The sequence below is a fragment of the Octopus bimaculoides genome, chromosome 4 (assembly GCF_046866305.1).
Source record: "Octopus bimaculoides isolate indiv1 chromosome 4, ASM4686630v1, whole genome shotgun sequence".
Classification (NCBI taxonomy): Eukaryota; Metazoa; Mollusca; class Cephalopoda; order Octopoda; family Octopodidae; genus Octopus; species Octopus bimaculoides.
The window spans coordinates 67,442,631-67,455,130 of NC_142931.1; the positions used below are offsets into that span (position 1 = coordinate 67,442,631).

Sequence of the window (12,500 nt, forward strand, 5' to 3'; positions counted from 1 at the left end):
CAGATTTAGGCACTTGGCTAACAGTTTTGATTGGTGGTAGGGTTATCAATAACATTAACTAAAGTTATTGACTGGTACTCAGAGGCAGGAAAGACAAAGTTGACTTCAACTGGATTTCAACTCTGAATATAAGGATCCAAAAGAAATACCTCATAGCATTTTATGATGCTCTAATGATGTTGACAATAATGATAATAATAATAATAATAATAATAATAATAATAATAATAATAATAATAATAATAATAATAATGATAATAATATCAGGCAGTGGCTCTCATGGCTTCTGATCTTAAGAGATTGCAAGTGCTATCATGTACATTGTTTTGTCTTGGTATAAAAGATGGGCTACAACAAATATTCTGCTCAGTACCACAGATTTGCTTGTCAGTTGTTTGACCTTAACCAGTTGAGCATGTCTCTTAGTGGCTGACGATATGTGCATCTCTGATCACAAATTGAGATAGTGGGGGAGCACCATAGCCATGTATTGTGAGGAATTCTTTGGGGTTTGGATAATTCACCTTTGGAAACATGGATGTTTTGCTCATCATCCTCAAGCAACGCTTACTCAGGGACCTTTTGAGTGGGATGGGCTACTCAACCTGAAGAAAATTCTAACTGGGCCCCCACCTGCAGGGTCATGCACTGCTCTCTCACTCGATAATAATAATAATAATAATAATAATAATAATAATAATAATAATAATAATTATTATTATTATTATTATAATAAATGCCCAGATGCAGTACCAGGCATTGGTTCTCATGGCTTCTGATCATAATTGATTGGAAGTGTTATCATGTACATTGTTTTGTCTTGGTATAAAAGATGGGCTACAGCAAATATTCTGCTTAATACCACAGAATTGCTTGTCAGGTGTTTGACCTTAACCAGTTGAGCATGTCCCTTGGTGGCTGACAATATGTGCATCTCTGATCATGAGCAGAAGTAGTGGGGGAGCATCATAGCCATGTGTTGAGAGGAATTATTTGGGGTTTAAATAATTCACCTTTGGAAACATGTGTGTTTTGCTCAACATCCTTATACAAACCTTATTCAGGGACCTTTTGAGTGGGATGGGCTACTCGACCTGAAGAAAATTCTAACTGTGCCCCACCTGCGAGGTCATGCGCTGTTTATGTTGATATGAGATCACCATATTGCACACATGTGGTTGTGATGCATGTGCCTGGTGTACCCTTATCAGACCGGTAGTCATGATGGGTATAATGGGCTTCGTATATTTTATTCCAGTGTCAGTTTGATGGCATGCACTGCTCTCTCACTCAATAATAATAATAACAACAACAATAATTTCTTTAATAATAATAGTAATAATAATAAAAATTAGCAATAGAATGTCTTGTAATAATAATTAAAACCTATAATTGGTTTTATTTCAATAGTTTGTCTTCATATAATATTTTACATTATATGTTTGAAGGAAAACACTTGTTTTTCATCCAAATACAGACATTTAGTATCTTTAGAATTTAATTAATACTTATCTAAATAGTGTAAACATCAGTCTTTATATATGGTAAGTGATAAGAAGAAATAAAAGAGGGAAGAAGAGATTTAAGAGAGGAAGGAAAAGAATAAAAGTTGTCAAGACATGAAAAATAAATCTTTCGTTAATTTATTGTATGTAAAGAATTGTTATTATTATTATTATTATTATTATTATTATTATTATTATTGTTATTATTATTGTTATTATTATCCTCTTCCTCTTCATCATCATCATCATCATAATTATCATTATGATTATTACTATTAATATTTTTTGCGTTCTTGACTTAGGATTGACCTTATTTCTGATAGAAATTATGTGGGTAGTGGTTTACTACCTATAACCTTAGATATCCACTTGATTTCAATAGGGTGTTCAGTGCTCAAAAACTTTCTGGTAATCTCCCCTGTTTCTAGGAGACAGACCTTCTGTAGAAGCTCTACAGGATACTCAATTTCAGTCACCTCTATCTCTTTGTCTGTTTCATCTTGCACAGTCCTTAACACACTGAACCTGAGGAAGACAGACATAGTATTGAATTATTTTTCAATTCAATATACAGTGTCAATATTTTTCCTAAATTGCATCACACTCTTCTTTCTTTTCTTATCATCATCATCATCATTATTAAGGTGGTGAGCTGGCAGAATCATTTTCACGCTGGACAAAATACTTTGTGCCATTTTGTCTTTGCATTCTGAGTTCCAATTAGGCCAAGGTGGACTTTGCCTTTCATCCTTTTGGAGTTAATAAAATAAGTACTAGCTGAGCACTGGGGTCAATGTAATCGACCTGCCTCATCCCACTCAAATTACTGGCCTTATGCCAAAAACCGGAACCGTTATTATTAATATGATTACTGAGCGAGATAGCAGTGCATGTTACCAAAGTGATACTGGGATACAAATATATGAAACCCAATATATGCATCATGACTACCCATCTGATAAGGGTACACCAGGTACATGCATCACAACCATATGTGCATGGTGATTTCTTCTCATGATAAACAGAGCATGACCTTGCAGGTTAGAATTTTCTTCAGGCTGAGCGGCCCAACCCACTCAAAAGGTCCCTGAATAAGGGTTGTTTAAGGATGATGAATGAAGCACTCATGTTTCCAGAGGTGAATTATTCAAGCTCCAAAGACTTCCTCTCAACACATGGGCATGATGCTCCCCCATTGCTTGTGGGAAGAGATGCACATATCATCAGATACTAAGGGAATACTCAATTGGTTATGGTCAAGCAATTGAGAAGTAAATCTGTGGTAATGAGCATAATATTTTACTGTTGCCCATTTTTTACACCAAGAGAAAACATTTACATGTTGACACTTCCAATCAGTTATGCTCAGAAGCCATGAGAACCACTGCTTGGCCATGAGAACCACAACCTTCTTCTTCTTCTTCTTCTTCTTCATCTTCATCATCATCATCATCGTCATCGTCATCGTCATCATCGTCATCATCATCATCATTATCATCGTTGTTGTTGTTGTTGTTGTTGTTGTTGTTATTGTTATTGTTATTACTATTATTAAGGCGGTGAGCTGGCAAACTCATTATTAGAATGGATGAAATGCTTAGCTGTATTTTGCCTGTTGCTACATTCCGAGTTCCAATTCCACCGAGGTTAACTTTGCCTTTCATCCTTTCGGGGTCAATAAATTAAGTAACAGTGAAACACTGGGGTCGGTGGAATCTACTTAATCCCCTCCACCAAGCTGCCCTTGTGGCAAAAATTTGAAATCATTATCATCATCATCATCATCATCATCATTGTCATCATCATCATCATCATTATTATTATTATTATTATTATTATTATTATTATTATTATTATTATTATTATTTTCCAACAGTAAAGCTTCTGGACAAGGCAGTATTCTCATAGAAGTGTACAACTTTGGGTGGTAGACAGTTCTTAAGAAAGCTGTGCAAATTGATGCTTTTGATCTGGGAAACTAGATCTGTTCAAATATGCATCTATAATGCACTTAGACAAAAACAAAAGGTGTATGTGATAAACAGCAGAATAAGTTGTTTGTGCATAGTTGGAAAAATTATTGTGAGGGTGATTCTTAACCACATCAATAAGCATGTAAATAAATTGCATGTATCCTGAATCCCAATGTGAATTTCAAGCTGGGAAAAAGCACAGCTGATATGATTTTTGCTCTTAGACAAGTCCAAAAGAAAAGCACTTGAGTAAAATACTGACTTGTACATGGCCTTTGTCAACTTGACCAAGGCATTTGATACCGTGAATTGTGAGGTGCTTTGGAAAATTTTGTGTAAAGTTGGTCTTCCTGATAAAATGATAAGAGTAAAAGTATCTTTGTACAAAGGAACAGTGATATCTAACAGTCAATGTTCAGAGGTATTTTCTGTTTCCACTGGTACTAAACAATGCTGTGTTTTAGCTTCTGTGCTTTTTGCCACATCCTTTTCAATGATACTTCAACATGCTTTCAAGGATTACCATGAAGGTGTAAAATTTCAGTTTTGTACAGATTGAGGTCTACTAAATCTAAATGGTCAAAACTATGGATAAAAAAAAAAGAAAAAAGCTAAGGCAGAAATTCTATGCAATTTTGGATGATGCTACTTCTGGATTATGAGACTGACACAATGCCTACTCTGCTACCAAGGCGTCCTGTTTACTGATGATTCTACTTTGATTTCTTCTACATTTGAAGGAATTTGGGAAGTAGTCAACAGGAAGATTGTGCATTTGGACTAACTACTAGAATTAAAAGGACTGAAGTTTTATTCTAACCAAAGCCTGGGACACAACATACTCAAGATCTATTTGTGATGATTGACAATAAGCCACTCAAATGGGTCAGGTCATTCAAATATCTTGGAGGTATACTAAACTGTAAGAGGACTCTTGATAATAAAATCAATGTTAGAATATCTAAGGCTATTAGTGCTTTTGGAAAACCACTCCATTGTTTGTGAGATGAACATGATGTCAAGCACACTTTTGTATGAAGTAAAAGCATGTACTCCCTACTACAGACATATAAAGAAACTTGGAACCTTTCACATACACTATCTGTGCAATATCTGCAGCATAAAATGGTACGACAAGATATGAAATGCCAAAAGTTTAGAAAAACGTGATTTCTCCAGGATTAAAAGAATGCTGTAGAGAATTTAGTGCAGGTAGGTAGGACATGTTTAAATCCAAGATGATTGCATTCCAAGAATATTTTAGTGTGGCTGACAAGTAGAAGGATTCCATAGTAAAAGACGACCTCTGTTAAGGTAAGTTGAAATATGCATAAAAATTCCTACAGCTTAATTTAACATCTTGGGTAAGTTATTGCTTAGATTGATCTAATTGGTGTAAAATGCTTCATGATGCATCTGAACAATTTGATTTGAAGTAACAGAACAATAAAAGAACTTTATCCTGTAATCAATAGAGATATTTGCTGAATCTCAGGCAAAAACAAAATCATCATTTTACTCATTATGATTAATCCTTTTCTTCTTTTTTAAATCCTTTTCTTCAAACACTCATGCATCAGAATTGATGGTAGTGACCATCACATTATTATCAGCATTATTATTAGAGGTAGTAGATTGGCAGAAATGGCAGTGTACAGACAAATGCCTTGTAGTATTTAGTGATGGCTTTATATTTTGATTTTAAATCAAACTGAGATAACAGTGTTGACATTCATCATTCTGAGATCAATGAAATATATACCAGCAGAATTTTAAGGTCTATATCATTGTATATATTATATTCCTCTATCAAGAATATTTGGCCTAGTGCCTATTTTAAAAATTATCTCTTCTGACACTACAATCAAATTAACTACACCTGTTACTGCATTAAGTTCACCAATTTGGGATCAGAAACTCTACATTGTCATTTGCAATATCATAAAGATGAATCCACTAAGTATATTGTATATATTATAATAAATAAATAAATAAATGTGCCCTTTTAAAGCCTAGCCAGGCTTATGGCCCGGTTTCCCGGTTTCAATGGCATATGTGTTCCCCAGTTGGATGGGATGCCAGTCCATCACAGCGTTACTCATCTTTGCTAGCTGAGTGGACTGGAGCAATGTGAAATGAAGTGTTTTGCTCAAGAACATAACGCATCGCCCAGTCCAAGAATCGAAACCACAATCTTACGATCATGATGCTGACACCCTAACCACTAAGCCACGCGCTTCCACATATTGTATATATATATATATATATATATATATATATATATATATATATATATATACATACATACACCTACAAATATACATACATACATACATACATACATACATACACATGTGTGTTTGCGTATGTGTTTCTCCCACTTTCAACACTTCCCAACTGGTGTTATTTTCTTTACATCTCCATGACTTAGTGATTCAACAAAGGACATTAAGAGACTAAGTACCGAACTTTAAAAAATAAGTACTGGGGATGATTTGTTCACCAAAACTTTTCAAGGCATTGCCCCAGTAAGGTTGCAGTTTAGGTGAATAAATCGTTTCCAGCACTTATTTTTTAAGAACAGTACTAATTCTATTGATCTATTTTGATGAACCACATATAATGGGTTTTGAACAGTTTCTGTCCACTATTTTTTCTCTAAAGGTATTGGTCAGCAAGAGACAATAGTAAAGGCATGTACCTGTGGTGCTATATCCAAAACTATGTGGTTGCAAAACAAGCTTCTTAACCACAATATTACAGTGTATGTGTATTTTAAATGCTTAACATGACTCTACTTTGATGCTATAGTAAAATAATTCTTTAGCTAAAAGTAAGAGATTTCATTCATCTGTAAACATATCTGTTTTTAATGCAATGAACCATATGCTCCAACTTAATAACAGTTATCCTTCTGCCTAAGATATCAATAAAGAAATAATTCTGAAAACAAAGCAAAAACAGAATAAAAAAAACCCAGCTTCCCACCACCACCACAAAAAAAAAAAAAAAACCTGAAAAAATACAAAGAATAATTGGAAACAGCAGACTAAGAGAAAAAATAAATACAAATGGTAAATTTTAATGGGTATAGATTTTGCTAGTCCAGCTACAAAAATGTGTATTGATCTATTCCAGTGTTTATCTTTAAATTTCTGTTTGTTATTTCTCTTTAGCTTCATATTAGCCTGGCTCAAGCAGATCAATAGGGATTTAAAGAAAGGAGTTCTAAATTATGATACTGTCAGAAGCAAAAACACTGTCCTGGGGTTTAACTATAATAATAACACTTCTATAATTGTAACACTGAACAACAACCAGTCAGTTAGGAAATCTTTACATGATCACGCAACTTATTAGAAATAATGGCCAAATCTTCTCAAACTACATTCTACTGTCTTAGAAAAAAAAAAGAGCGCATTGATAAATGTAGTCCTAGCTACATTATGTCAGTAGAAAAAGAGACGTGATGGTTATGACTGAAACATTTTTGATCATTGATCACCTGAAATGAACAACATTGAATACCATAACATACATACATACATACATACATCATCATCATAATTTAGCATCTGCTTTCCATGCTGGCATGGGTTAGATAGCTTGACTGGAACTGGTAAACCAGAGAGCTGCACCAAATTCCAGTCTGATTTGACATGGTTTCTACGGCTGGATGCCCTTCTTAACAGCATATATATATGCACTAATCAGCTTAGAAGCTACTAAGGTATCAGGAAGAAAGACTTGTTACAGATTTTTCGTGTCACTGTTTTATGGGTCAGTTTTAATTTATAGACTAGTTTTATCAAATCCTTGTATATCTAAGGCCGAGAGAACAAGGGGCAGTGTCTGTTAGGGGTAGGGCTGAGAGAGTCGACAATGATTTATGATGTTACTTTGTTTCAATAATTTCATCAGACAAGGCCCTTTTCATGAACAGAGGTTAGTAGAACCTTGTTCTGACATACAGAGACGATGGAGACAGGATATGGATTCAATGTGCAGATTGATAGTAATATATTAACCAATAAGTGCCTAGTGGATATTTTACGAACACACGAAGAGATGAAACAACAAAGTCAGTTCCAATATGATTTTTAAAAAAGTAAAGTAAACTGTAAAAAAACTATTGCAAAGCGTTTAGTCTAACATTTCTATTTCTGGTGTTCTGCTACTTTACAAAACAATTGATTACAAAGCTAAAGAATAATCAACACTTTTTATATGGCTGCAGGTTATGAAGATCTCTGTGGAATCCATTTGTTCCATGTTCAGTCTCATCATATGGCATCTGGGGAAAATGTCTTACTGTATTCTCGAGTTGATCAATACCTTTTGAGTGGTAGTGGGCCAATTGAAACTTCAGAAAATTGTTGTATACATGTGCACGCACACGCGTGCACACATTTGTGTATATGTATGTTAATGCAAATCAGCATAAATATATCACCAACAAAATTTATGGCAGAAATGCCTTCTAAATTCACTGAGTTGACAGCATGACAACAATGTTAGGTTTATTACAATTGCAGCAACACCTGTAACAAATCTTTCTTTCACTCTCTTTTTCTCTATCTTCATCAAATACTTTGACTCCATACATATAATTTTGTATTTCTTCTCCTTATGATTAAAAAACTAAGCTTATGAAGATACTCACCTGTTCACTTGGGCTCTACTGTTTTGTTAACCCTTTTGATAGCAACCTCTTGAAGACAACCTCTGTTTATATGCTTGTGGAGGCATGTGGCTTAGTGGTTAGGATTTTGGACACATGATCATAAGATTGTGGTTTCGATTCCTGGAGCAGGCGATGTGTTGTGTTCTTCAGCAAAACACGTAATTTCACATTGCTCCAGTCCACTTAGATGGCAAAAATGAGCAATCCTGTGACAGACCAGCATCCCATCCAGGTGGAGAATTTATACACCATGGAAGCCAGGAAACCAGCCCATATGAGTTGGCACAACTTAAAACGGTAAATTTATCCTTGTTTATTGTTTACATGCTAGAAAACCTTGAACATTAAAATGACAGGATTTAAATGAGAACTTTCTAACATAATATCATATAAGAACATTTTACTAATTTATGTTCTTAAAACAAAATTAATTGTGACAAAGTCACAATTTTGGCACAAGGCCAGCAATTTTTAAGGAGGCATAAGTTGATTACATTGATCCCAGTGCTGTACTGGTACTTTATTTTATCAACACTGAAAGGGTGGAAGGCAAAGTCAACCTTGGCAGAATGGGAACTCAGAAAGTAAAGACGAATGAAATGTCACTAAGCATTTTACCCAGCATGCTAATGATTCTGTCAGCTTGCCACCTTAACCAAGTTAGTAATTTTATTAAATCCCATTAAATTCTTGATTATTTTCAAAGCTAATTGAAAGACATAGACTGTGTGCTTTATTAGAATTATGGGGAGATATTCACTTTTAACTCTGGCAAATTTTATATCAATATTTTCTCAATAGCTTAGTTCTGTTAAAAATTCCTCTTGAGAGTTAAAATAACATATATATCTACATATATTGATTTCTTTTGACTGCTGGAGATATTGATTTCTCTTTAATATATTTACATATTTAAAAACTACCCCTACTTCATGCACCCCCAACCACTTTGGAAAATAAAAAATTAATAAATAAAATTTGTTGACCTTCATTTCTCACATAAAATCTACTTTTGATCTCATAGGAAGGCATCTACCTTGCATGAGAAAAAATTAAGGAGAATTAAATTTCACATCCTCTTTGCAATTGATTGATTGATCTACATGAAACAGCAACCAAATCTCCTTTGAATTCCTGCTTGCTGTCTTAAAATAACAGGACATACTGGATAAAATAACCAACTTCATTATTTGAAAAAAGAGAAAAAATACATAACATTGTCATAGCTGGAAGGCTTTTCTTTGGTCATAGGTGTGCTTGATCAGACCTGAATTTTATTCAGCTATTGTTTACCTACTGCTAGATGAAGCCTCAGCATGCTATTAACTATGATGGTTGTAGGCCAACCTCTCCACTGACAGAGTGCTTCCATGGCTGAACAATTAGCTCTGGTCATTGATAGCTTGGTGAAATTTGAATTCAAAATTCAAAGAACCAGAATAGATACCATGAAGCATCTCATTCACTGATCTAACAATTCTGCTGATCCACTGTCCTGTCATAGAATGGTACTTTATTTATTGACCTTGGAAAAAAGAAATGCAAAGTTGTCATTGATAGGATTCGAACTCTAAACACAGAGCACTGGAAAAGATACTATAAAGAAATTTTAACTGATGCTTTAATGACTTTTTCAAATGTGCCACCTGCTAACAATTTGATTTTAGGCTAAATATAAACAGCAGCAACAATAATCAAAGACTTTATTAGAGAAATTAAAGAAATTGTCATCTGAGCATAGCATAATTAGAAGGGAAATCGCTTGCTGCTATTTTCATTACTGTGCAAGCCATTCTAATTCATTCCCATTGCAAAAGTACATGAATAGATAGTATGAATCTCACAGCCACTCAAATTTCTTCCTACTTTTCTTTCATATCATTATTTAGCCCCATAAACTGGCAGAATCATTAGCATGCCTAGTGGCATTTCATCTGTCTTTATGTTCTGAGTTCAAATTCCGCTAAGAGCTACTTTTTCATTCATCTTTTTGGGGTTGATAAAATAAGTAGCAGTTGAACACTGCAGTCAATGTAATCAATTTAACCCCTTCCCTGAAACTGCAGGCTTTGTGACAAAATTTGAAACCATTATTTAGCTCTAGGACAGGATTGATCCTGTAGACCTGTGAGCCAAGATATTCCGACTGTGGCCATCTTGTATTTTCTAGGTAATATACTATATTGTCCATTATGTACAGGTTTTTATTAAAACACATAATGTATTTAAGGGAATTTGGTCATTATTTCTAGCAGACCAAGTGTCTAGGAAGAGGCTTCCTTATTGGTTCAGCTTCAGGTGTTATATGTACATACGTACAAAATCAATATAAAATTAAAGAGAATAAGTAATTACTTGGTCAGAAGTAACTGATTGTTTAGATTCTAAAACTGGAATCCTGTCATTAATAGTAGACTGATTATATATAAACATATCTACATAAACACTCACAGACACATGCACACATACACACGCATGCACACACACACACACACACACACACACACACACACACACACAAATCTATCTATCTGTCTGTCTTTCTACCCTATTCATTCATCCATCCTATCTATCTATCTATTTATCTATCTATCATCTATCAGATCGCCAGAAGGGAGGTTAGTAGACAGGTTTACTAAGACAGAGGGGATACCAACATTCTGCACATGAGCCAGTCCAACGGCACTGGCAATGATCTCGCTCGAATGTCTTTTTATGTGCCACTGGCACAAGTGCCAGGAAGGCAATGCTGGTAACAATCACGCTCAAATGGAGCTATTTACGTGCCACCGGCACAGAAGCCAGACAGATGCTCTGGCAAAGATCACACTCAGACAGTACTCTTAGCACTCCACTGGTACAGGTACCATCATGATTTTGCTTTCGCTTGCCCCAACAAGCGAGCCAAGTTTAGTGTTCAATGAAAGAGACATTGGCATGGGTGCCAGTCGTCAAATTTAGTTCGATTTCGATTTCACTTGCCTCAACAGGTCTTCACAAGCAGAGTTTAGTATCCAATGAAGGAAAGGTATGCATAAGTGGGCTGGCTACATCCCTGGCAGAGGCCTTGGATTTTGGTCTCACTTGGCTTGCCGGGTCTTCTCACGCACAGCATATTTCCAAAGGTCTCGGTCAGAAGTCATTACCTCGGTGAGGCCTAATGTTCAGAGGTCATGCTTCACCACCTCACCCCAGGTCTTCCTGGGCCTGCTTCTTCCACAGGTTCCCTCAACCGCTAGGGTGTGGCACTTTTCCACACAGCTATCCTCATCCATTCTCGCCACATGACCATACCAGCGCAATTGTCTCTCTTGCACACTATAACTGATGCTTCTTATGTCCAACTTTTCTCTCAAGATACTTACACTCTGTCGAGTATGCACACTGACATTACACATCCATTGGAGCATACTGGCTTCATTTCTTGCGAGCTTACGCATGTCCTCAGCAGTCACGGCCCATGTTTCACTGCCATGCGTCATACAGTCTGCCTTTTACACAGTGAGAGGTCCTTTGTCACCAGCAGAGGTAAGAGCTCTCTGAACTTTGCCCAGGGTATTCTTATTCTAGCATTTATATACATATATATATGTATATAAATATATATGTATAAGTATATATATATATATATATATATATATATATATATATATATATATATATATATATATATATATATATGTTTATATATATGTGTGCGTGTATATATATGTATATATGTATATATATATGTATACATATATATATATATATATATATATATATATATATATATATATATATATATATATAAATATACAAGAATAAGGGCAGGGAATCGTCAATTAATAATAGAATTAATAATTAACAATTTTGCCAAGTAGTTCAGTATGAAAAAAACCTTTATCGGTAAAACCATTTATCATCATAAATATACAGGGATTAGCATTGAGTTGCTTCTCCAACATACTGAAAATTTAGAAATAGCAGTCAAAGAACTACTGATTCTAAACTACAAATTTTTCTCCAAATGGATGGCGATATTTATGGCACACATAGAACAAAAACCGGAGGGGAAAGCATAAACAAAACAAGTCTTTAGTTAATCGGATATGATTGTTTCATGGTTAAGAGAATGAAAAATCCCTATTCCAATCCTCAGTCCGATATTCTGATAAATTTGAAAGTGTCTCTAAAATATATATATATATATATATATATATATATATATATATATATATATATATATACATATATAAATATATATATATATATACATACACATATACACATACATACACAGGCAGACAGAAACATATATAAACTTGCCTTTATCTTTACGTGCAAGTATTTATGTAT

At 34.6% G+C, this 12,500-nt stretch overlaps 1 long non-coding RNA gene across 2 annotated transcripts in view; it reads left to right on the forward strand.

Moving 5' to 3' along the window:
• The first annotated feature begins 8,016 nt into the window (after positions 1–8,016).
• The window catches only part of LOC128247593 (uncharacterized), a 37,796-nt gene continuing 33,312 nt past the window's right edge, over positions 8,017–12,500 (forward strand). For both annotated transcript variants that reach the window (XR_008263933.2, XR_008263932.2), the window contains exon 1: positions 8,017–8,459. This is a non-coding gene — a long non-coding RNA (uncharacterized LOC128247593). The remainder of the gene's footprint in view (positions 8,460–12,500) is intronic.